Source organism: Podarcis vaucheri, assembly GCF_965113315.1.
Source record: "Podarcis vaucheri genome assembly, chromosome: 3".
Classification (NCBI taxonomy): domain Eukaryota; kingdom Metazoa; phylum Chordata; class Lepidosauria; order Squamata; family Lacertidae; genus Podarcis; species Podarcis vaucheri.
In genome coordinates this window covers 13,996,313-14,022,408 of record NC_138761.1, presented here as the reverse complement: position 1 = coordinate 14,022,408, position 26,096 = coordinate 13,996,313, and the positions used below count along the sequence as shown (strand labels likewise).

At 43.8% G+C, this 26,096-nt stretch overlaps 2 long non-coding RNA genes across 2 annotated transcripts in view; both read left to right on the top strand.

Moving 5' to 3' along the window:
- Nucleotides 1-26,096, top strand: part of LOC309529737 — a 903,093-nt gene that overhangs the window by 645,167 nt on the left and 231,830 nt on the right. The window lies entirely within an intron of this gene.
- On the top strand, nt 691-25,797 carry LOC309529782. The gene is made up of 3 exons (XR_014218451.1): nt 691-916; nt 1,676-1,866; nt 25,705-25,797. It is a non-coding gene; the product is annotated as an uncharacterized lncRNA (long non-coding RNA).

Genomic DNA, 26,096 nt, shown 5'->3' with positions numbered 1-26,096 from the left:
TGCCTTGGTTGTCAAATGTTTTTGGAAGTCGAACAGACTGTTGGGATCTCTGCTCGGCCAAGCTGATAAAGCTCATTTTCCTCTGGCCGAGTCCTTCAGAATCGCCTCCTGACGTGATTAACGACCTGAGCCTTTGATGAGGCCTCAAGCACATTCCCATCCAGCAGAGAATCAAAGCAGCACACGGGAGTGATGAGATTTATGGCTACATGGCTAAAGAGTTTTATTTCTCGCTACGCAGACAGCAAAGAAAAATACGTCCTCTCTCTATGAAAGAAGAGAGCAACTGAACAACAAAGGAACAAAGGAACAGGAAACTAATACAGTGGTGCCTCGCAAGACGAAATTAATCCGTTCCGCGAGTCTCTTCGTCTAGCGGTTTTTTCGTCTTGCGAAGCAACCCTATTAGCGGCTTAGCGGATTAGCGCTATTAGCGGTTTAGCGGCTATTGAAGGCTTAGCGGCTATTAAAGGCTTAGCGGATTAGCGGCTAAAAGGCTATTAGCGGCTTAGCGGCTTAGAAAAGGGGGGGGGGAGCGAAAAAATCGGAACACTTGCAAGACATTTTCGTCTTGCAAAGCAAGCCCATAGGGAAAATCGTCTTGCGAAGCAGCTCAAAAACGGAAAACCCTTTCGTCTAGCGGGTTTTCCATCTTGCGAGGCATTCGTCTTGCGGGGCACCACTGTACGTCACATCAGTCTCTGTGAGACTTCCAACAGTATGGAATGTGTGGAATGTAAACAGAGTCTTGTGACTCCAAAGCACTGCTCAGCGGCAAACAGAAACTAACACGGACTTCCGGAATGGATTCTGTTTGACAATCAAGGTACGACTGTGTGGTGCCCTGTGAGAGGCCAAAATTTGACACAATCCCCACCACCATTACCCAACACTTACTCTGCCTTCCCAAAACCAGGTAAGCGAGGCACTGGGGGTTGGGAAGGAGGTATGAGGGATCCGTCAGGGTCCCCAAAGCTGGGGAAATGCAAAACAAGTGATTGCTAGGCTTTGGGAAGGAGGTGGGAAGGCATGCTCTCAGCCCAGGGAAACTGGTCACACTGTCCTAAATCCCCCTTTGCTGTGTGGTGGTGCTAGAAAAATATATCATGCAGGACACAGAATGAGGAAAGTTTGGGGAGGTGGAGCAAGCACCGAACCATCCTTAGCCTCACTCTTTAAGCATGCCTGCATGGGAATGGCAGTTTATTCAGTGTGTGACACTACAAAGCCCATGGTGCAAAATTAAATTCCCTGGATATGATAGCCACACACACTTCTTCTCTGATGCTTCCCCTTCCATGACCCACCCCCCTTGCATATTGTTCACCCAACCAGCAAAAAACAACAGTGAGGAATATAGGAGTGGGGTCAAGTGATGGGCAGAACTTGGAGGATGGACTCAGGGATTGGGGAGATTAACCCTTAATAAAACTTAGAGCTATGCAAAGCCCCCACTTTGGTTTGGACCCCAAGTCAGATCAGGTCTGGCTTATCCTGGGTCAGAGAAGGCCAGATCCAAGGTACCACATTGGGCCCTGAACCAGATCTAGGTGTGGATGTGCACAGACTCACTTTATGACCTCCAAGTCTCCTTCTTATGCTATGATTTTATGAAAACAGAATCACTCATCCTAAGGATTTTCACCCCCAGGTTTCTGTTATTTTCCCCATGTAGGTCCTAAAACCTTGAAAACTCAGGTCAAATGAGGTGAACTGGCAAGTCCTGTCCCAGATTAGCTACCTCACAACTAAACTAGGCTAAGAAAGAAAGAAATCCGCACGTTTCCTTGCTGTGAATTGAGAGCTACTGAAGAATTCCAAACAAGATCATTTGTGTGCGGAACAAAGGCTGCATTTAGTACCAAGGTACAGTAGCACAAAAGAGTTAATGCCAGAACTTCAGAAAGCCTATTATGAATCTGTGAAATGTCACAACTCCTTTGCAGTCTGCGAAACACTTTATTTCCTTTTCCTTCTAAAACATCATTATGCTTCAGTAGGCATCGCAGAGTTGAAAGTAATGGAATGAGATCAACATTGCTGTTCTTTTCAGCCAGCGCCGCTTTTTCCCTCTGAGAAATTAATCAGGGTGTGTGTGTGTTTTAATACAGGATTTCTTTAAATACAGCACATTTTATATTTGGCGTTATGTCCTCATTGCAGATGGACTGGCAATATTGTGCCTGGGTCTTAAATAATGGAATGGGATCAGAACTAGTGTTACTTCGAGAATGTAATGCCTCTGAACCTTCTCTTTGACCATGGGCCAGAGATTCTTTAATTATGATTCCTCCATTGCAGGAGATTGGACCAGATGATTCTTGGGATCCCTTCCAATTCTACAGTTCTGTAATTCTTTGCCAGAACACCATTACCAAGGCCCTGCTGATGATAGCACAAACACCATGGCATTGATAGCTAAATAACACTTGTAGTGGGATAAAAACCCATAATCCCAGTTCAAACCACTGGTGATAGAATTGAATTTCCTGATAAATGGCCGTTCAGTTGACAACGAAGCTTATCCCCATTTGCAAGGTATTACTTGTATTTTCATAAACACAATTGCCACACAAGCATAAATACTATTCTTCATCTCTCTTGTTTATGAAGCTACGTCATGCAACATGTGACCACAAAGGGCAATAAAAAATGAGAGAGCCATACAATGGGTGGTGCTTGACTTTTACCAATAATGCACACTTGTATGCACAGCTCTGCACTTATGCAGAGAGCTCCTGCAGGTTAATGGAAATAAGGCAGAAGAGCAATGCCAGGGAATCATTTTGGAAGATGAGTGGGTGAACCATCTCTCAGTGTTGTGACCAGAAGGATTAGGTCCTGCAATAATGTTGCCTGCGTAGATTTACGGGGATAGAGCAGGGATCTGGGTTTGCTGGAGGTTCTGGTCCCTGTGTTTGTGGATCTGTTTTGTGAGCTGCTGCTGGTTTCTGATCGGGAGGCTGTCTGTAAGCAATGGCAGACCTGTCACCAGCGTGATGGGGCTTTGCCACTCACCTGACCTCCATATAGCTGAGTCACAACAGGACAGGGAAGAAGAGGGATGCAATGGTGAGGCCGGTGCGGTGCAAACAAACCAGCGGCGTCAATCTGGAGCTCCTGCTGTTGTGTTTGCACCTTACTCGTTTATTTAATTTTTCAATCAAATGTGTATACTAGTCTTCAATAAGATATCCCAGGGCAGCTGACAGAATAAAATACAAGATTAAAAAAAAACAGCAAATAATTAAACCAAAACAACAAAACAATATCCTCTCCCTTTCCCACAGATACATTTAAAAGGCTGTTGGATATTAATCAGACAAAGGCCAGGTTGAAGAGGAACGTTTTCGCCTGGCACCTAAAAATATATAATGAATATAGAATAATATATAATGAAGGCACCAGGCAAACCTCCCTGGGGAGTCCGTTCCACTGTCAGACATCTCTTACTACCAGAAAGTCCTTCCTGGTGTTGATTCGGAATCTCTTTTCTTGTACAGTGGTACCTCGGGTTAAGAACTCGTTCCAGAGGTCTGTTCTTAACCTGAAACTGTTCTTAACCTGAAGCACCACTTTAGCTAATGGGGCCTCCTGCTGCTGCCGCACTGCCGGAGCACAATTTCTGTCCTCATCCTGAAGCAAAGTTCTTAACCCGAGGTACTATTTCTGGGTTAGCAGAGTCTGTAACCTGAAGCGTCTGTAACCTGAAGCGTATGTAACCTGAGGTACCACTGTAACTTGAAGCCATTGGATAAGGTCCTACACTCTGGAGCAAGAGAAAACGAGCTTGCTCCATCTTCCATAAGACAGCCCTTGAGATATTTGAAGGTGGCTATCATATCTCCTCTGAGTCTCCTCTTTTCCAGGCTAAACATACCCATCTCTGTCAACCATTCCTCCTAAAGCTTGGTTTCCAGACCCTTGATCATCTTGGTTGCCCTCCTCTGCACTCGCTCCAGATTGTCAATGACTAGCAGGTGGTTAGGGTTTGCAGGAATGGACCCGGAAGGTTGGATTGAGGGATGTGGTGGGTCAGATTATGCTCACAGCCCGAAGGTTTCTGCCCCTGCTGGAGATCATTGGTGCTGTATTTGTCAACCACCTAGGTAAATAAAAAGTTTGGAAGCAACTTGGAAGCAACAGCCTTTAGTTTCAAAACGACAGTCCTCAGTGGTGATGTTCTCCTCTGAGATGCTTGCCCCAAACAGGCATGAGGGCAAGAGTTCAGCAACACTTGGAAACTTTGAGTAGCCAATATGGGATTATTTCTTTGAAGCTGGATTCTGCCAGGTCTGATGTTAATTACCAAAGGCAGAGTAGGTCAGCAAAGGCATTGACACCTATCTGGAGGTGATGATGCTTAATCATCACCACTTACTGAACACTTGAATTGGGCTGCTGGTTGAAGGCGGTTTCTTGGAGACAATAGGTATGTCAGACCGCCTTGGGACACTTTTTGCTGTTTCCTAGAATGTGATTACGTTCGCCCCGCTTTGGGAGAATCTTGAGGTCAGTTTTAATTTAGAGATAACTACTGGATCAAAAACCATAGCCAAAAAAGCTGTTCTATCTCACTTAGCCTCACAGAATGAAAATGTCTAGAGTTACCCTGAGGGGTATTACGCCATCTTAAACTCTGGGCTCCAGATGTTTTCTGGACCCCAATATCGACAATATCAGAAGTTCCAAAATGTGTTGACCCTTTGCCTAGGAAGGGATTTGTGTGATGTAGCTAGCAGCCACTAATGGTTGGGTTCTATGCAACATCCAGAAGCAATGAGAATTGGAAAAATAAGATGTTCCCAGGATCTATTTCCCACTTTATCAACACCATTTCCAACCAAGCAAGCTTGCTTCTCAGTGATCACAAAGACCTTTGCGTGGACAGGCTGAGTCCCCCAAACCCTGGGTGGAATAACGACTCAAGACAACGTGCTATGGGATTAAAATTGGCCACAACTTTATTATGTTTCAGATGTGAGTAGACCTTGGCTCAAGCATTGGGCGTTTATCCCTCTCAGTCCCCCGCCGGGGATCTGGGGAACATCAGGGTTATCCAGTGTGTTGGGGGAATGGGCTGGCTCTGGAGAACATATGTTCAAGCAGAGAGAGACCGCCCCCGTTACGCTGCCGTCACAGAGGAGAGCAATGATGACCTCTAGGTGTACGGCCAAAGCCTCCCCTCAAACAACCCCTTTAATTGGGAACCCTGGTTTCGCCACAGCAAAGAGGGGGGCGTGGGTCACTGCTGCACGGCCCCCCCCATTCAGGGAAGCTAGACTAAAGGATTCCGCCCAAGGCCTGATACCGCCAAAGTTGTGACGTTTTGCTATGGCCAAAGCAAACCTGCCAATGCAGGGGAATTCCTTTCCAGCCCTTCAACAGCGACCCTGACGTAGCAGCGCCCGCATACCGGTGAAGAAAAGGTTAACCTGCAAAAGAAGTCTTAACTGAGGGTGGGTTCGGTGGGAGAAGCTCTGGAGCCAACTGACGTTTCCCAGGTAAGATCCTCCCCCTATTGTGTGGGCAGGTAGTCCCTCCCCCTACCTGGCCTGATCACCTTGGCAATGCCTCCCCAGGCGGGATTGGGCAACTGACTGAGGTAGGTGGAGACCTCCAGGTATCCCACCTGGGGAGAGGCGAAGCCAAACCTGTGCTAATGGAGCCACATAAGGTCCAGGGGCTGCGCGCAACCACGCAAAGGGTGCCCCAATTTAATGTGGGGAGCGGTCATTGTTGCTTTCATTCTCTGCTTTGCAAAGGACTCATCGGTATATCTGCTGTCTCTACACTCGTTTTTTTTCATTGCCAAAAAGCTAGCCTGTCATGAATCTGATAGAAGCCCTTCTGCTATGCAGAATAGATCAATCATGGCTCCATCAGGGAAAGCGTTTATTTTTGGAACAAAGGAAGGATAACAAATTGAATCAGAAACTCATCATACTGGAGCCATTGGCAGTTGTTGTCAGCATGTAACTTTTACTAAACATGGGAAAGGCTGGGGACAGTTTCATCTGCTCTAAAATCCAGACTGGATCCATGGTGGTAGTGTTTCCAGAGTGAATCCAGAACCTGCTGCTTTTTAGCAAGTTCTAGTCCAGGTCCAGAAATAAAGGAATGCCTTCCGTGAAGGGAGGGCGCTTGAGAAGGAAAGCAAGGTTGGGGAAGGGCCTACCCAAACCTATATCTTCATTGGAGGCCCTGTTCTATGTACCATTACCAAGAGAAGAGAAGTGAGTGGCTACCAAGATGGGCAGTGGCACCCCAGTTATGAAACAGCCTCCCCAAAGAGACTCACCCGGTGCCTTCTTTGTGGTCATATTGGCATCATATTATTGTTCACCAATTTTTTTTCTTTTAAATCTAGCCTGTTTTATGCAATTTCACTTTTAATTTGTATACCACCTTCCTATATTACTACACACAAGGCAGTTTACAAGCTGAAAAACCAATGAAATGTTCTCCTTTTATTTTTTGGTGATCTTAATTGTTATGTATTATATTCTCATGTTATTTTGCTTGTAAATGTTCTTATGAATATTTTGCATTATTGTAAACTGCTCGCTCTCTCTGTGTGTGTGTGTGTGTACATACACAGTTTGTTAAATAAATAAATAAATAAATAAATAAGCAAGCAAGCAAGGAAGGAAGCTACCCTGGGAATATTTACTGAAGGCCAGCTATGTATTATATGTTCATTTACAAAGAAGAAGAGTGAAGCCTATCAATAACATCCCCCAATAATGTCTCCACCCCCCTCACTGAATCAGAGGACTCAGGGTTGGTCGCTGGTAATATCCTAAACATTCATTTTATTACTGAGCTACAAAGATCATGATCTCGACTTGATATCTTTTGAAACTCCTTCCTTCCCCATCTTTGGGCTGCAAAGGAGAATAGACATGTAAAAAATTAAAGGGGAAGGAGAGAAGAGAGAGCCAATGTAGTATAGTGGACTGTTGTAACGAGAAACTGAAGTTGGGGGGAGAGCCACCACCTCAACGTGGACCACCTTAAGCTTGCTGGAGGAAGGGTGACGGGCTAAATAAATAAATAATCCAGAATAGCCATCAAAACGCTTCTTGAAAAAGTGGACCCAGGCAGAGGCGTAGCAAAGTCAGGTGGTAGCCGGTGCAGAATTTTTTTGTCACACACACCCAACACACATTGACAGCTTGGGGTAGGCTTGGGAGTCACAGGCAGGTGGCGCGCCAAATGTCACCCCCCCTCAGCGATGACACCCGGGGCAGTCCACAACCTCCGCAACCCCCTTCCTATGGCTCTGGGCCCAGGAGTGCCCATCGCCCACCCTTGACACACACTCACTCTCTCTGTCTCTCTCTCTCATTTCCTGCTTAAAAGAGAACAGTAAGTTCCTAAAGGGACACAGGTGGCACTGTGGGTTAAACCACAGAGCCTAGGACTTGCCGATCAGAAGGTCAGCAGTTCAAATCCCTGTGACGGGGTGAGCTCCCGTTGCTCGGTCCCTGCTCCTGCCCACCTAGCAGTTCAAAAGCACGTCAAAGTACAGGTAGATAAATAGGTGTCGCTCTAGTGAGAAGGTAAACGGCATTTCTGTGCGCTGCTCTGGTTCGCCAGAAGCAGCTTAGTCATGCTGGTCACATGACCTGGAAGCTGTACGCCAGCTCCCTCGGCCAATAAAGCGAGATGAGCGCCGCAACCCCAGAGTCGGCCACGACTGGACCTAACGGTCTGGGGTCCCTTTACCTTTAAGTCCCTAAAATGGCAGCTGTGGGGTTGACAGCCCAAGGATCGTTTGGAACAGCAATGGCGCCCAAGCACTGTCTGTGACAATTCGCTTCAAAATCAAGGCTTTTGTGTTCCTCCGGTGAATAAACAGTGTACCATGTTATTTGGCTATGCCTGAAAGGCTAGTAAGCGCTACAAATCCTTGCAAGCCTAAGTGTAGCAAAGCAATAGTTTTTTCTTCATGCTTGGAGTTCCCACAAGAGCTTCAGCCACACTCTATCGAGAAATTGAGTGGTGACACTTTTCAGAAAAGTCCAGTCAAAGCATAGAACCACTAATTATGTATTGTGCCTAATTTGTGCCTTGCAAAAGGTATTATTTTGCTTAACTGAGCAAATGCCTATTCCATTATAACAATTATGGATGTTACATGCCATGTTACATGCTGCTAGCTGTCAAATGCTTGAAAAGCACCAAGAGAGGTTCATTGGTCATCATGCACTCATCTGCAGCTTGGCCTAGCACAAGGGTGACCTGCAGGACTGGTGGATTCCAACTCCCATCAGCCCCAACCATCATGGCCATCGGTCAGAGATTATAGGAGTTGGAGTCTGCAATCTCTAGAGGGACTACTGTTAAGTTGTGGGTGAACATATCAGATGACACAGTGATTCTTCAAACAGCTCTTGTTTATTCACAGGCCAGAACAGAACTGAACTGAAGGGTTCAGCCAGCCTGCTTATATAGAGCTCCACTAGAACGCAACAGTAACCATTTTCTGTAACTATTCAATCACTGAACGTCACTTTCAATCCCTTATTTGCATATGTGGACATGAGTGAAAACTATCTACAGTATCCCTCCCTGCTGGCCCAGGGTGAGAACTTCAGTGCATAACAACCACAATGGCTGCCTCCAGCCTAGTGGGACATTAGTGTCACCAGGCAGCTTACCCGGTCTTGGCATTTGTTGCAACATCCATGATTACACGTGAGGAAATATCTGATGAAAGAGATCTTGCAATAATAATAATAATAATAATAATAATAATAATAATAATAATATATTACTTATATCCTGCCCATCTGGCCAGGCCTCCCCAGCCACTCTGGGAGGCACCCAACAGAATATTAAAAACACAATAAAACATTAAAAACTTCCCTAAACAGGGCTGCCTTCAGATGTCTTCTAAATGTCAGGTAGTTGTTTATTTCCTTGACATCTGAAGGGAGGGCATTCCATAGGGCGGGCGCCACCACTGAGAAGGCCCTCTGCCTGCTTCCCTGTAACCTCACTTCACTTCTCGCAGTGAGGGAACCACCAGAAGGCCCTTGGCGCTTGACCTCAGTGTCCGGGCTGAACAATGGGGATGGAGACGCTCCTTCAGGTACACTGGGTCAAGCCCAGTATGTCACTGCAGCCCAGACATTAAAACTCAAAGTGGTCATATAAGTAAAAAAATTTCTTCAACATTCTGAGAGTGAGGTATATCTCAAATGGTTATTGAGAGAGAGAAGAGAGAGAGAAGTCCTTTGTAGCGTTAATGAGCATGATTTAAATATCCTGAATAGCTCCAGAAGGGCTGCATTTGAACTTTGAAAGTAACAGTACTGGGCAGCATGGTGGGATGGCAATACACACCTGACCTCCCAACAGTTGAGTTGCTATTGGGTAAGGGCATGGCAACAGGGAGGCCCATGCAGTGCTAACACACCAGTACAGCCATTGCAGGGTGCTCCTGGTGGTCTGTTTACACCACACCAACCTCCCTGCCACCTTGCCCCTCCCAGTGAATGAGAGAGATGAGTTACAACTTAATTTGCTAGCATCCATATAGTCCTTGGGATTATATTGGAGCCCCACCAGCTCCCATCTTAGCCTGTCCATGTATTGTTGTTGTCTACTAATCGTCTTCTTAGGTTGCCTGCTACCATCAGAAGAAAACTCACAGCATCCCTCCAGGAAATTCTATATTGCAGGTCACATGTTATGTTCCTTAACATGATTGCGAACACAATAGAAGCCTTGCCTCTACGTCTGGAGTTCCCTGGACATTACCAGGATTTCAAAGGTGTCATTGACGTCTGGGGAAAATTTCAGAAATGTGGTGCTTTGTCCTGGATTTTAGGCAAGTCAATCAAAAAAATCACACTTTTTCTGGCGTTCTTGCAACCCTACTCTGAAAGCCTCAGGAAAAATGCAATGAATATCAAATTTAGCTTCTATTTGACTTCAATAGGTGATGCTATAATAATTTAGGTGTTCACCCTCCTTCTTTAGCAGCACCCCAAGGCCCATTATAATCAGTGGGGGTCCTTTTTCACTCCTGAGTTGAAGCTGCTTTGGTCTTAATGTTATTGTTTTCGTCTTTCTGTGAGCATTTAATTGTACAAGATGTATTTCTGCATTAGCCAAGGTAATTCACATTGCTTTCCTTTCTTTTCTTTTTAAATGGCTTTCACACAGAGGCAAACTTGGGATGGGAGGGCAAGAGAACAATATAATAAACAAGCAAATTTTTATGCCTGTAGCCTTTTCCTGAAGCCCTCTCATTTCTAATTATGAAAACCAGTCTCTCTCACACTTTTGCCCCTAATTCTGCCTGGTTACTTGGACTCGGTCAGATTAGAATGTTAGGTTTGTGACATCACCTTCAGCTGCCATGGCAACGCTTGGGTTGCCACCTGAGGATTCCACGGCTTCATGAAGGAGGAGACTAAAAGGAAGGAACCCCTTCAGAACAAGCTTTTTTTTTAAAAAAAAAAAGTGATTATTACTCAATTATTAATATTGATGGTCATTTTCTTTCACCATTTCATGTGTTGCTTACATCCTGCTCTTCCTTCCTGGGCAGCCAGCAACATAAACAGAAATTCAATTAATACAAAATATCAGACTAAAAATCAATGCAACAAAAACTCATATCAAAATATGGTATTCAAAAGCCAAATGCAGATTGAAACAGTGTCAGCAATACAGCGCACCTGGTTAAATCTGTAAGAATTAATTCAGAAACATGGCACTTTGAGAATTTGAAGAAATCAGAGACATTTTATGTAGCAAGCAACAAATAAATGTAACATTTTAAAGGGGGAGGGGTCTCCTTCTAACTTTGATGTTTCTTCCCCATATCCCCATTCTTCCAAACATATAGGAAAGACCAGTCACATGTGCCTTTCTCTCCCAATCAGAACCCTGCTGAAATAGATGCTAATCAGGTGGGAGATTCAGGAAATCTGCCCCACTCATGTGGTTGGAATATTTACAGTCACTTACCAGGAGTATGGGATTCCACCACAAGGATGTATGGATCCCCTACTGCAGGCGACATAAGAAAAGGGGAGTTCTTAAGTTTCACAGTCAGCTCCAATGTATCCCACTATGATCTAACCTAGGGATGGAGAATCTGTGTGAACCTCCAGATTGCTAGACTCCAACTCCCATTGGCCCCAGCCAGCATGGCCAATGATTAGGGATGGATAGTAGTTATTAAGGCAGCAACATCTGGAGGACCAGAGATGGTCCCCATCCATGGTCTATACTGACTGGCAGAAACTCTCCAAAGTTTCAGATAGCAGTCATTTCCAGGACCACTTGGAGATGCCCAGAATTGAATCAGAACTTTTTGCATGGGAAGAATATGCTCCAATAATGCACAAATATTCCCTGTGCAATTCTAAAAATGCTTTAGAATCATAGAATTGGAAGGGACCCTTAGATCATTTAGTCCAACCCTGTGCAATGCAGGAATATGCAGCTGTCCCATACAGGGATTGAACTTGCAACCTTAGCATTATCAGCACCATGCTCTAACCAACTGAGCTATCCAGGCTGACTAATCAAAAGTGATTCTTGTTGAGGCCAATGGGACTTTCTCCCAGGGCAGTGAGTGCTTAGGATCATACTTTACAGCCTACCCTATCCTATGTATGCCAACTTGGAAGAACTTGCATCCAGTGGGGCTAGCAAGTAGATAAGAAGAAGGGACTCTGTCTAATACTGTGTTAGCCCATTGGCCCATCTAGCTCAATATTGTGCATAAAGTGTGGCAGCAGCTCTCCAGGGTTTGGGGCAGGGAATATTCCCAACCCTACCTGAAGATGCTCAGGATTGAATGAGGGACCTTCTATATGTTAGCAGATGCATTACTGCTGAGCTGCAGCCCTTCCCAACATAAGTGTGTTTTCTGTATGCGTTTCCTTGGGATTAGGCCTGGGGTTCGCTTCAGAATAGACATTGATTGCCTTCGATGCCAAATCTGACACTTTTACCCTCTTTCCTTTCCAACACCCTTCAGTCGAATAACATCCATCACTGGATAACAGGGGATGAGAAATTAAGAGACCATAAATCATTTTGTTATAAATACCAGTCTGCAAAAAATGGCACTTTTCACAAGGAAGCAGATCAGAAGAATTTGCTTGAGAATTCCCTCCCCTCCTAAGAACATTAAGAAGAGTCTGCTAAAGTAGACCAGTGGTCCATTTAATACAGCGTCCTCCTCTCATGCGGCTAGCCAGATGCCTGTGAAAAGTCTGCAAGCAAAACATGCAGAGTGCAGCAGCACTCTCCCTTCCTGTGGCTTCCTGTAGCAACTGGTATTCAGAGGCATTGTGTCTCTCACAGCGGAGGTGGAACATAGCCATTGTGACCAGTAGCTGTTGGCTAAAGGTAAAGGGACCCCTGACCCTTAGGTCCAGTCGCGGACGACTCTGGAGTTGCGGCGCTCATCTCGCTTTATTGGCCGAGGGAGCCAGTGTACAGCTTCCGGGTCATGTGGCCAGCATGACTAAGCCGCTTCTGGCGAACCAGAGCAGCACACGGAAATGCCGTTTACCTTCCCACTGGAGCAGTACCTATTTATCTACTTTCACTTTGACGTGCTTTTGAACTGCTAGGTTGGCAGGGGCAGGGACCGAGCAATGGGAGCTCACCCCGTCGTAGGGATTCGAACTGCCAACCTCCTGATCGGCAAGCCTTAGGCTCTGTGGTTCAGACCACAGCGCCACCTGTGTCCCTAGCCCTTATTTCCACTTGCCCATCCCCGCCTTTCTTTTCAGCTCTACCACATGCCAGTGGCATTATTTGGAAAACCTGAAGCAAAATGAAGCTGGCCTGAAGGCAGAGGCAAAGTTAGGAGGGCATATTTCAGAAGGCCATCCTTGAAACCAATTTTACGAACCAGCTCCCTCAAAGCAGAGCACAGCTGGGATGCTGCACCATTTTACATGCAAAGGAGCCTCTCGTTCTCTGCGTGAACTATCACACATCTCTTAATAAAAAGGGGAAAGAAAATTGCTCTTCGCTGGCCATGATGAGCCCTTGGATGCATAACAACTCCTTTAGCAACTACGATATTGCTAGACACAAATCCTGCCATATTATTAAGCAGTTCTAAGCACCCGAACAATGTAATGGTTCCTTCGAGACATATTATATAACACAAGGTAAAACATTATGGAAAATTGTCTTTAATTTATTCATAGTTTGGGGAATCAGAAGGGAGCACTGAGGAAGTGGAGGGAACCGATACAGATTATGCGGAAGAGCTGCACACTATGTCAAAGGACGCCTTATTTGCTCACCGTGATGTCTGCTCCATATGTCAAGACATTAGTGGGAAATAGGTAGCAGGAAGGAGCCGTAGCTCATTGGAGGAGAACTTGCTTTGCATGCATAAGAGCATAAGGAGAGCCCTGCTGGACCAGACCAAAGAACCCTTAAATCCAGCAACCTGTTTCTGAGACCAGCCAATCAGATGGCTTCAGAAAGCCCACAAGCAGCCCATACAGGTGTTAGCCCTTTCCCACTGGTGCTCCCTAGCAAGTGGTCTTCATAGGCATGCCGCCCGTGAACCTGGAGATGGGGTGTCTCAGGTTCAGTCCTCGCACCCATCACAAGTCAACAACAAAAGCTAATGCTATTCGAGGCTGCATCAACAGAAGTACAGTGTCCAGATCAAGGGAAGTAATAGTACCACTCTATTCTGCCTTGGTCAGACCACACCTGGAGGTCTGTGTCCAATTCTGGATGCCACAGTTTAAGAAGGTTGTTGACAAGCTGGAGCATGGGCAACAAAAATGATCAAGGGTTTGAGGGGGAAGCCTTATGAGGAACGGTTGAAGGAGTTGGGTATGTTTAGCCTGGAAAAGAGGAGACTCAGAGGAGATATGATAGCCAACTTCAAATATCTCAAGGGCTGTCTTATGGAAGATAGAAAAAACTTGTTTTCTCCTGCTCTGGGTAGAAGGACCCGAACCAATGGATTCAAGTTACAAGAAAGGGGATTCCAACTAAACATCAACTAAACTTTCTAAGGGTAAAAGCCATACAACAGTGGAACAGTCTGCCTCATGAGGTTGTGGATTCTCCTTTCTTGGAGGTTATTAGCAGAGGTTGAGTGGCCATCTGTCATGGATGCTTTAGCTGAGATTCTTGCACTGCAAGCAGTTGGGCTAGATGACCCTTGCGGTCCATCCCAACTCTACAATTCCATGATTCTGTTATTCTTAGTGGTCCTGCCAAACCTCTCTCCAAACTGCTTGCTTATAACTTCCCAGCCATCTTCAAAACGTCTGTTCAACTGGGACAAGGTTTACTGACACGTGCATGTAGAACATGCAATCTGTGCCCAATCCTTGCAGCCGTAAAGTATTTTATTATTCAAATTGGAACAGTGATGGCTACGAGATATTCTCACAAATCTACTGCTCACAGGATGACAGATTTCAAAAAATGCAAAAGAACGATATTTCCTGACTTCCGGAGGCGGCGCGAAACGAGTAATGGCGGTCCTCTTTGCGCAGCGAAGAGGGGCTCCGCAGAAAAGGGTCGTTCGCTACGGCAAAGCGACGACCCATTAAGTTAAACCACGAGCAGAGCGAGCTCGTGGCCGTGGGATCCGGCGGGCACCCAGAGCGACCCCCAAAACGAAGAAGGGACCCCGTAAGGGGCTCCGGAAGCGCGGAGGGGAAGCGGTGCTGTGGATTCATCGCTCTTTCTGCGGGAGTGAAGCCGCGCGGCTGTTACGGATGAGCGCCGACCTTTCTTCCTTTACATTGGATTATAAATCAACTACTCGTGAGTAAGATTCACTTGAGATTGGATTACAAATTTATGAATTCGGCTGAAAGCGGGAGACGAGAAAAAGGAAGTCCGTCTCCCGGTGGTGCTTAGTGATCAAAGGCAAAGGAACTGACAAGCTGGAAGCAGTACAAAAAGGCTTTTAAATGAGAGACAGCATACGTCTGGAGAAGCTGGAAACTGAAAGGAAAGGCAAGTTACCTTTATTTTCTTGCTATTGTGTTTATATTATTTGGGGATCTTCTCCTCTGCTGGACCTTTAAAATCTTTAAAGACTTGAAAACCCCCAGTCCCGGACTTGCAGTGGGGCAAAAGGCTGTTTTGCGGATACACTTACAAAGTTGAAACGGATACTCAGTGGCATTACTGGTGGATACAATTAAGCAATTGCATTTTGCACCTTTTAAGAAACTACTGTGGCAACATAGAGAGGGCTCTGCCAGAGGGAAAAGGTCTTCTCTAAAGACTATGGTTAATTTACTTAACTGCAGGAACTTTAATGGCGACTGAAACTTTGTTTCTTCTTTCCTGAACTGAACAATACTCCCTCTAGTGGAGTTTGGGATTTACAATTTCCTGAGAACCAACTTTGTTTTGTCTCTCTGTGGTTTGGTTATTTGCTCTGAGGCCAGTCCTTCCCATGGAACTTTTGATAATTTGACCTTGAATCCAAAGACAGGTGTGGAATGAGCGACCGAGTAAAAACAAGAGCTGCGTCGAAAGCAGGGAAAGGCAAATTGGTACAAACAACTTTGGCTTCCCAGGCTCGTAGATCTTCAGTCCCTGCTGTTCTACAGGCTGTACCATCACCAACAACCCCAGCTGAAGAAGCTGAACAGTTAACAAGTGAAGATATGGCAGCTGGGGGATCTAACATTCTTTTAGAGGAAATGTTACAACAATTTGCAATCTTGAATAAAAAAGTGGATGATCAAACTGCAAAAATTGACTTAGCCACATCTTCAATCACCAAACTTTCCGAACAGGTGGCTAAGCATTCACAAGATATTGGAAATCTAAAGGACGCTGCATCTGAAAATTGAAAATTGGCCGAGGCTGCGAATGAAAAAGCAGAAGCAGCAACTAAAGAAGTGGAGGAACTGAAAGGAGAGGTAAGGCCGCTCCATAAACATATTACTGACCAGCAGGCCTACCTGTCTTTGGTGGAATTGCGAAACAGGGAAAATAATTTGAGATTACGCTCTATCCCAGAGATTGAGAAAGAGGACTTGATTGGCTTTTTAACAGCAGAATTCTCTAAATTCTGGGGTATAAACGAAGATACAGATTTCAAAATAACAACTGCATTCAGATTGGGACGGATTGCTGGGAAGGACAGGCCTAGAGACTGTCTGATTATCTTAAGGACTAAGCAGGAGAGAGACAAGCTACTTGACCTACATTTTAACAAAGCACTTGAGATCCAGGATAGAAGAGTACAAATCTACAAGGATATTCCTAAACAATTACTGGATCTCAGATCTAACTACACTGATCTAGTTGGACTTTTGAGAGGTAACGGAATACCATACAGGTGGGAGTTTCCACAAGGCCTTTCATTCAAATACAAAGGAAAGAAGATAAAAATCAAAACGAAAGAGGACAGCCAGAAGTTCCTATACGACAACGGAGAAGACTTGCAGAAAGGAGCGGCAGCTATTTGGCCACCACCAGAGTCTGGAAAAGAGCTACCATCCTCGGACTTGGACCAAAAAGAAGACGCCCAATAAGAGTAACAACAGGTTGATACAGGATGTCTCTGCAGCTGTATAGTTGGAACATTAATGGCGCGAATTCCCCGGAAAAACGCAAAAGGATTTTCCATATTCTAAAGAAAGAAAATTTGGACATAATTTGTTTGCAAGAAACCCATGTGACCAGGATACACAGGAAGGTGTTAATAAATAAAAGATTAGGCCAAGAATTCATCTCATCAGATAGAGTTAAGAAGAGAGGCGTGGTGATCTATGCCAAGGAGAATTTATCACCAAAATTTTTGTTCAAAGACGAACAAGGAAGAATCCTGGCTATTGAAATATCAACTCAAGGAGAGAAAGTTTTGATATTAGGAATTTATGCACCAAATGAGGGGAAATCAGAATTTTATAAGAAGCTGCATGAGACACTACTGGACTACCTGGACTACTCCAACATCATTATGATGGGAGATATGAATGGGGTTGTCTCCACTTTTATGGATAAGTCACAGAATCAGAATTTGACCAAAGATGGAAGACTACCAAAAACTTTCTTTGAACTAACTGACAATATGGATTTAATTGATTTATGGAGGACGAGAAACCCCCTAGGTAAAGAAGGAACCTTCTTTTCTGAGGCCCACCTGTCATGGACAAGAATCGACCAAATCTGGGCAACTAGAGGGCTGGCACCTAAGACTACAAAAATAGAAATCTGCCCAAAGACTTGCTCCGACCACAACGCTTTGAAAATGGAAATGAAACTTACTACTGCCGACTCCTTTAGATGGAAAATGAATGACAACCTGTTAAGAGATCAAGAGATTGTAAAGAAGGCCCAAAAAGCCTTAAAGGACTATTTTGAAATCAACTTGAATACCTCGGTGGAAAAGAGAATAATCTGGGACGCAAGCAAAGCTGTCATGAGAGGGTTCCTGATACAACAGAATACGATCAAGAAAAAACTTTGGAATGGTAAAAAGGACAAGATATTGGAGAAGATAAGAGATGGAGAGAAAAAATTAAGATTGAATCCAAAATCAAAAGAGACTTTAAGAGAAATCAAATTTCACCAGTCACAATATGCGAAATTGATTAACCAAGAAGTGGAATGGAAAATCAAACAAATGAAACAAAGATCTTTTGAATCTGCGAATAAATGTGGGAAACTGCTAGCTTGGCAGTTGAAAAAGAGACAAAAATTAAATTATGTTACCAACTTAGAAGTTGAAGGGAAAAACATTCAGAAACCAGGAGAAATTAGAAAGTGTTTCCAGAAATATTTTAAAAAACTGTATACACAAGAATCCGAGGAAGCAACTGAGATAGAACAATTTTTGAAAGACAACGGCCTACCAAAACTATCTCAAGAGAAGAGATCAATCTTGAATTGTAAAATAACACAACAGGAAATCGAGGATGCCATTCAGAATATGCAACTAGGCAAATCTCCAGGCCCTGATGGACTCACCTCCAAGTACTACAGGATGTTAAAAGACTATTTGATACAACCATTAATGGAGGTTTGCAACCAGATTATGGGGGGAGGGAGGGCACCAGATACGTGGAAAGAAGCATTCATCACACTGATACCTAAAGTGGAAACTGAAAAGACTCAACTTAAGAACTACCGCCCCATCTCACTCCTAAACGTGGATTACAAAATATTTGCGGATGTTTTGGCTAACAGATTTAAAAAAGTATTAAATGAAGTAATCCATAAGGACCAAGCAGGCTTTCTCCCAGGTAGACATTTGTTTGATAACACCAGGAATATTATCGATATTCTGGAACTTTTACAAACAAATATTAACACCAAAGCAGTGTTAATTTTTATTGATGCGGAGAAGGCCTTTGACAACATTTCTTGGAAATTTATGAAGAAAAACTTGGAAGGGATGGGAGTGGGAAGGGGGTTTGAGAATGGAATAGAGGCAATCTATTCAGAACAAAAAGCTAAGTTGATAGTGAACAATGTGGTGACAGAAGAACTTCATATTGAAAAAGGAACACCCCAGGGGTGCCCCCTATCCCCTTTATTGTTTATTTCAGTCCTGGAGGTTTTGCTGAATATGATAAGGGAGGATCGGCAGGTACAAGGAATACGGGTCGGAGCGAAACAATATAAACTGAAAGCATTTGCAGATGACTTGGTTTTAACATTACAGGAGCCAGAACCTAGTACAAAAAGAGTTTTGGAATTGATTCAGAAATTTGGTCGGGTGGCGGGTTTTAAGCTGAACAAACAAAAAACTAAGGTGTTAGGGAAAAACTTGACAGTTACTGAAACAGAGGGGTTTCAGAAGGAAACAGAACTAAACATTGTTAAAAAAGTGAAATACCTGGGGGTCAATCTGTCTTCTAAGAATTTGAATCTATTTAAAGATAACTATGAAAAATGTTGGTCAGAAGTCAAAAAAGATCTAGAAATTTGGTCAAGATTGAAACTATCCTTGTTAGGCCGAATTGCAGCTATAAAAATGAACGTTTTGCCAAAGATGTTGTTCTTGTTTCAAGCCTTGCAGATCGTGGACAGAGTGGAATGTTTTGGAAAGTGGCAGAGGGATATTTCTAGGTTTGTCTGGCAGGGCAAAAAGCCCCGAATAAAGTTTAAAATACTAACCGATGCAAAGGAGAGAGGGGGGTTTGCCCTGCCGGACTTAAGGTTATATTATGAAGCTGCGGCCTTCTGCTGGATGAAAGATTGGATTTTATTGGAAAACACTGATGTCCTAGATCTGGAAGGCTTCAATAATTCGTTAGGTTGGCATGCGTATTTGTGGTATGACAAGGGGAAAACACATGGAATGTTTAAAAACCATATTGTCAGAAAAGCAATATATATGGTCTGGAAAAAATACAAAGACTTATTGGAAAGTAAAACTCCGAGGTGGATTTCACCAATAGAGGCCAAAGCTCGGAAAACACCCAATATGGAGGCATATTGGCCGAAATATTGGGAAATAATAGAAAACATTGGAGGTAATTGGAGATTGCAGAGCTTTGAAAAATTAAAGGATAAGGTGCAAAATTGGCTACACTATGCCCAAATTAATGAGGTTTTCAAGCTAGATAAAAAAACAGGATTCCAGGTGGAAAAATTGAAACTTGAGACAGAGTTGTTAGAACCAAAGACCAAGGTATTATCGAGAATGTACAACTTGCTGCTTAAATGGAATACTCAGGACGAGACAGTTAAATCAGCCATGATAAAATGGGCTCAAGACATTGGTTACAATATTATGTCTGAGGACTGGGAAAGGTTATGGACCACCGGTATGAAGTTTACGGCATGTAATGCCTTGAAAGAAAACATTATGAAAATGGTATACAGGTGGTACATGACCCCAGTCAAGCTCGCTAAGATATACCATTTGTCTGATAATAAATGTTGGAAATGCAAGGAGGCTGAAGGGACATTCTTTCACCTCTGGTGGACTTGTCCAAGATTGAAGGCCTTTTGGGAAATGATCTATAACGAGTTAAAAAAGGTGTTTAAGTACACCTTCCCCAAGAAACCAGAGGCCTTCCTTCTGGGCATTGTCGGCCAGAAGGTGTTAAAAAAGGATAGAATTTTTTTTATGTATGCTACAACAGCAGCAAGAATTCTTATCGCTAAGCATTGGAAGACCCAAGATTTGCCCACACTGGAGGATTGGCAGACGCAATTGATGAACTACATGGAACTAGCCGAGATGACTGCAAGGATCCGAGACTTGGGAGAAGAGGCAATGGAGGAGGACTGGAAAAAATTTAAAGACTATCTGCAAAAGTATTATAAGTTGTATGAAACATAAGACGCCGTATGATTTGGAACGTTAGCCCCAGCAACGAAATTTATTATCTATGAAATTGATAACATTCATGAAAGAATCAAAGTTTAAATGGGTAAAAACGAAATTATGTTATATTTTTAGAGTAAATGGAGAATAAGAGATTTAAACTTAAATTGCAACTGAAAATATAAAGAAACACACGAAATAAGGGTATAATTTGCTGATAACTTTATTATCAAGAATGCATTATGTGGGAGATGTGGGGAAGTCCAACGGAAATTTGAAATAAGTTGTTGAAATGGTTGTGATTTTCTGTTCTTTTTTTCTTTTTTTCTTTCTATATGTCTATTCTTTTGCTCTTTCTGTAATTTGGAAAAAATGCAATAAAAAATTATTATAAAAAAAATAAAATAAAATGTGTCAGATACTGGGGAAAAAAAAAAAAGAACGATATTTCCTATCTTTTCCCTTCTTCTCACTGACATGTTAATTGACATGCCAGATAATGAAGTCATCAGATTATAATAATTTGGGGGGAAATCTATTATTGACTCATCGTGCTGCATACTTTATATGATTTGCCTATGCTAATTACTTGTACAGATCCTGCAGCTAAAATAATAATAATAATAATGATTCAGTTTTGTTTTATTTTTAACAAGGGACTGTCCCTGTTTGCTCTGCTTACCAACCACCCTGCTATTTTCCCACATTAACCTCCTAGAATTTCACCTTTCCACCCCATGCAACTACTGATCTTGCTTTTCACCTTCTCAACCCCATTTCTGAAGCCACTTCTCTCTTCTATTCTGCAGTCTTGCTTTACATCCTTGTTTTCACCTTCACCCCATGTCCATCCCTTCTCCCCCTCCTTTTGTGCAAACCCCCCATGCACACAAACCAGCCCCAAAGTAACCTCCTGCATCTTCCTCTTCCCTCCACCACAGCAACTACAAAGTGTGTTCTTCTTCATGGAGAGCACGTGTTGCAGTGGGGTCTGCTGAGCCACCCCTCTGTTACCAGGCAGGGACTCTAAAGATGGCCTGGGGCAGTGATTGGTTCACTGGGTTGCTGGGGTAAAAGTTATGTTGCAATTTTGGTGGGAGGGGTAAAATGTTTAAATACTCTGCATGCAGCCTGGAGCTTTCTCTTTGCTGCGTGCAACGAATCACCCGCCCACCCGCCCTTGAGTAAGGGGTTGTTGCATTGACCTTGCTATGCCTGTCATGGGGTCACCTGCCGTTGGGGCAGGGGCCTGGTAGGAATTTTGTCCATCTGGCTGATTGGCTGGGCCATTTGGTTTTTGCCTACTGTGTAGCAAATCGTCACAACTTGTAAGGTTGCGGTTAGGCATTGGTTATAAATTGGTGGAGGAGGGGTTAGGATAGGCTGGGCCTGCCCCTCCATGGTTGCCGCGGAAAGGGAATTCCGTTAAAGGAATCCTGGGGCTTGCCATCTTTTCGTCCAATCCCTGGAATGGGACTAGGGCCGGCAAGCCTTCGGGGAGCATGCGGATGAGAGGTGAGGGTCTGTGACTCAGCTCCATTTCTCCCCGACTTGCTTTCCCCCGCACTGTCTTTCGGTGGTGCCCGGAAGTCAGTTCTGTCCCCAGGCAGGGGGACAGATAGTCTTAACCAATGCCTAAACAACCACTCACGGTTTTGTATTTAAATAAAGTTGTGGCCAAAATTATGCCAAAAACCTTAAACAAAAATTAAGTGAGCGTTGTGAGTTATTTGGGGGGTGGCTTGGGGACCTCGACACGCAAAGCACCCTTTTCACCTTCTGACCAATTCTGAGGGCACCATCCCCTCCTATTCTGCAGACCCTCTCATGAACCTGCGTTCATCTTCAGCCCCATCCCTATGCTTCCTGCTCCCTCGCTTAGGCAACCACCTTTGCACACACACACCCCAATTTTCACCATCACTGCCATTTTTCTTCCTCTCTCCTTGCTTTTTCAGCTTTCACGGGCACACAGATCACCTCCATTTCCATGCCTTATGATACAATACGATAATACAATATGATAATCTTTATTGTCATTGCCCCCAACGAAACTGAAAAATCTACATAAGACATTCAGAAACCAACAAGCCTGCTATCCCAACCTGGTTAGCCCCCTAAAAACTCTGATACCCCATATTTAAATACAATATACTCCCACAGAGACTCCTTCCCCTGCGTTTAAAACCAAAATCGCACTTGGATAGAAACTGTTTCTCAGGCGGCTAGTCCTAGTCTTTATAACCCTGTACCTTCTTCCAGAAGGCAGAAGCTGAAAGAGGTCATTTTTGGGTTGTGCACTATCCTGCGCTATCTCTGCAGCTTTCTTATGACACCTGGAAGCATAGATTTGATCCAAGGTGGGAAGAGTGCACACCCAGTGACCACTCTTTTAGAATCTTTAAGACCAATCCTGTCAGTTATCGTTTTCAGTTTGAGAAAGTGATGTTCCTTTGTTGGATGTTGGTATGTATATGAGTGTTTGCTTGTTAATAAAATATCTTTGCTAAACTACTACACTGAATATGGAACTTCATGTTGTAAACTGCATACAGAGTGAAATGCATTGTGAGAAGGTACAAATAAAATAATAATAATAATAATAATAATAATAATTGATGCAGAGCCCTCAGATGTTGCATTGTAGTGAGGTATTTTACTGAAACTTCTGCCATGGTTTAAAATTGCCATTTCCCTCTCAGTTTCCTCCATCCCTGCTTTGCTCAAAGTTCAGCTGTTATTTTAAACCACTACTTGCCCCCTCTCAGTGTTCCATCCTTCTCACTCTTATGCCATGACCACTGTTGTGCAATCTGCCTTCTCTTCTGCTGCCCTACCCAGCCACGACTTCACAAAAATTGAGAGCTGTGATGCAGCACTGCAAATCCTCCTTACATTTTTAAGCAAATAAGAAGAAAAGCTGTCTCCAACCACAGACCCGAGTACATACCCTAATAAATTTAATGAGCTAAAAGAATGTCATTTTAGCCACCAAAGTCCAACTGGAAAATGTTAGAAAAACTGAATTCTTCTTCTTCTTCTTTGCCACTTGGCTGAAGTGACATTTTCAGGAATGTTGTTTGCAAGAATCCTGTGTGTCGTGATTTTATTATAACCAAGAAGGACCAATAATGTAACACAGAAGTGGAGACAGGAAGAAGACAGTGTGATCCCATTTAAATAATGAAATATTTTCTCCTCGTGGTGGACAGACTAAAAGTTCATGTCCTTCTTATAAATGTCAGTATTTCTTCCTGCACTTTAACAGTCTCTCTCTCTCTCTCTCTCTCTCTCTCTCTCTCTCTCTCTCTCCTTCCCTCCCTCCCTCCACCCCCACCCCAATAGCTGGTAGGTTATAAGCAATACATTTTACTATCTGAAAAAAGGTTTGACATGGCTGTCATCCCGTTGAGCTGACCTATGGATGCTATTGATCCATTCGCTCATTTCAATTTCTAATCCACCCAATCACAAAATGCCTGGAGAAGGTGGGGAACACATAAAGCAATGAGCCAATAAATAAACCAGTTGACAAAAAAAATACCCCATTACAGTACAAAATACTGTGCACTGACAAAATGCACTATTTGATTATCTCAAGAGTAGCCTATGCGAAGTCCTCTAAGTGATGTAGACTACAACTCCCATCATTCCTGGTCATTGGGCATGCTGGATGGGATGGATGGGAGTTGTAGTCCACACATGTTCTGAAGGATCCCATGTTGGCTACCCTTGCACTAGGCCAAGCTGCTGACTGAGTGCAATGAGCAAATCACCTTTCATGGGACCAAAATCCCGATGCAGCAAGAAGCAGAAAGCACTCCTGCAGAAAGATCTGTTCTCCTATATACTATACATTTTAGAAAGTGTTCTATTTGTCCATCTGTTTGCTATAGGTGTGGCTACCTCTCACTGTACTGTCACCAAACTTGGCATGAAGCTTCCCACAGTCTTCATTGATGTTCAGATGCCAGGCACCATATTGATTCAGGATGATGGACCAAAATATGACATTGGCATGATTTCACCTTTTATTTTTCCTTTTATTTTTCCATTTCTTTTCTTTTTTGCATAGGTGACGATGTCTCTTGAAATAATGAAGTGGGAGTGGCAATTTGCATCAATGTTTGAGTGCAATTTTGAATCAAGATGGCAGGACAAAATGTGGCTTTGGTGTGAATTTGCCCAATTTTTGGCATGATGGGGCAAATTCGCAAATTGCACTACCCATTTGAAAAACACAATAATTTTTGGTTTCTACAAATTCCCAGGCAGTGCCAGGCAGCCTCCGCTACTTCACCATACTGGGGAATCTAGAAATGGCTCTAACGTGTCCTTCTTTTGACCAAAGTGGGTGGAATTTACAGGCACAGTAGCCCCTCCAAGTTGGATTAAGCGTGTAAAGTTGCAAACAAATAGGTCCAAGGGCAATTGTGGTGGAAGCAAAAGGAATTCACTTTCCTCCATAGTTCATGAAGGGGGGGGGGTGGAAGAGAAGAAGTCTGTCTCTTTCTTATGCTTAGGAGATGAGCAGGCAGTGTGTAGTCCTACTTGTACATTTAAAAAAAACTTTGCGGCTTCACAACAGCCCTTCCTTTCCAGTGCTTCTGTCCTCCAGTAGACATTATAGGCTTGAAAAGGTCTTACACTTCTTCAATGGACTTTATAACATTGGGTTTTCCAAAACACTGTCTGTGGAGTTCTGAAAAGCTCTGTTGTTTTCCATAAAGCAGAGCATCACCGTTTGTTTGTTTGTTTGTTTGTTTGTTTGTAAAAAAGAAAGCTTAAATGAAGCTTTTAACTTTCAGAACTGCAAGCATTCCACCTCTGGCAGAACACTGATTGGATTCAAGGCCCAGTGCATTATGGGAAACTCCTTGCTAAGCCTGGTTCCCTCTGCTAGGCCTAAGGCACCCCAAAATAGAGGAGAGTCCCTACCACATAGATTGACAAGATAGCAAGACGAGAGAACCCCTTCCTGCTGCAAAAGTTGGGAGTCTGGAGGGACGGGATTATTAAAATGTATTTGAAAGAAAGATTGAGTTTTGTGCTCCCGGCATTTGCTGCAAATACAGTCGCTTCCGATTTGCATCGTGAGGCAGCAGAACTATTTCCTTGTAATTATGTGAACGTCAAAGTGATTGGCAGGGGGAAACGGGCTGAGCTGCTTTGTGACAGCACACCTGCCTGCTTGGTCTGCTGCAGAACGAGGATCTGTCACTGGCGGTGGACACTCACTCTCAATCCTTAGTTCTCCGAGAGGCGGTTGCCATGGATACAACCCAAAGATTGCCTTTGTTCAATATGAGACTTAGTCTTGATGCCTTGGAATCAGAATTAGGATAACATTGTGTTCAGGTGGGGGGAATTGTTATCATGCAATCTGCCAGCCCAAATATCAGGCCCTTGTTTTGTGTTTTGTTATTAAGGACACGTTGATAAAGGGCCTACCTGTGCTGCAGAACCAATGCCTTCATTCTATGCTAGACACATGGAGATGGCCGCAGGTATAAGGACATCTGTAAAAGGTGAGCCAGGAATGCAGGAACCAGAAACTAGGAATCAAAGTTCAGGGGACACACAGGGATACACCAGATAAAGGAAGACCTAGGTGGTCAGACAAGGTCCCAAACCAAAGAGGAACTTCTGTGTATCCCTTCCTATCCAGGAGGACCCAATGTGTGGTGCCAGTCCAGGGTCTATATCGCAATCAAAAGGATGTTTCAAGTTGCAGGACTGGTAGTTCATCACATGGGGCAACTATTGAAATTGCAACAGCAGGGATCATTCAGTTTGTAACTTGAGGGTTAACATATTGGTA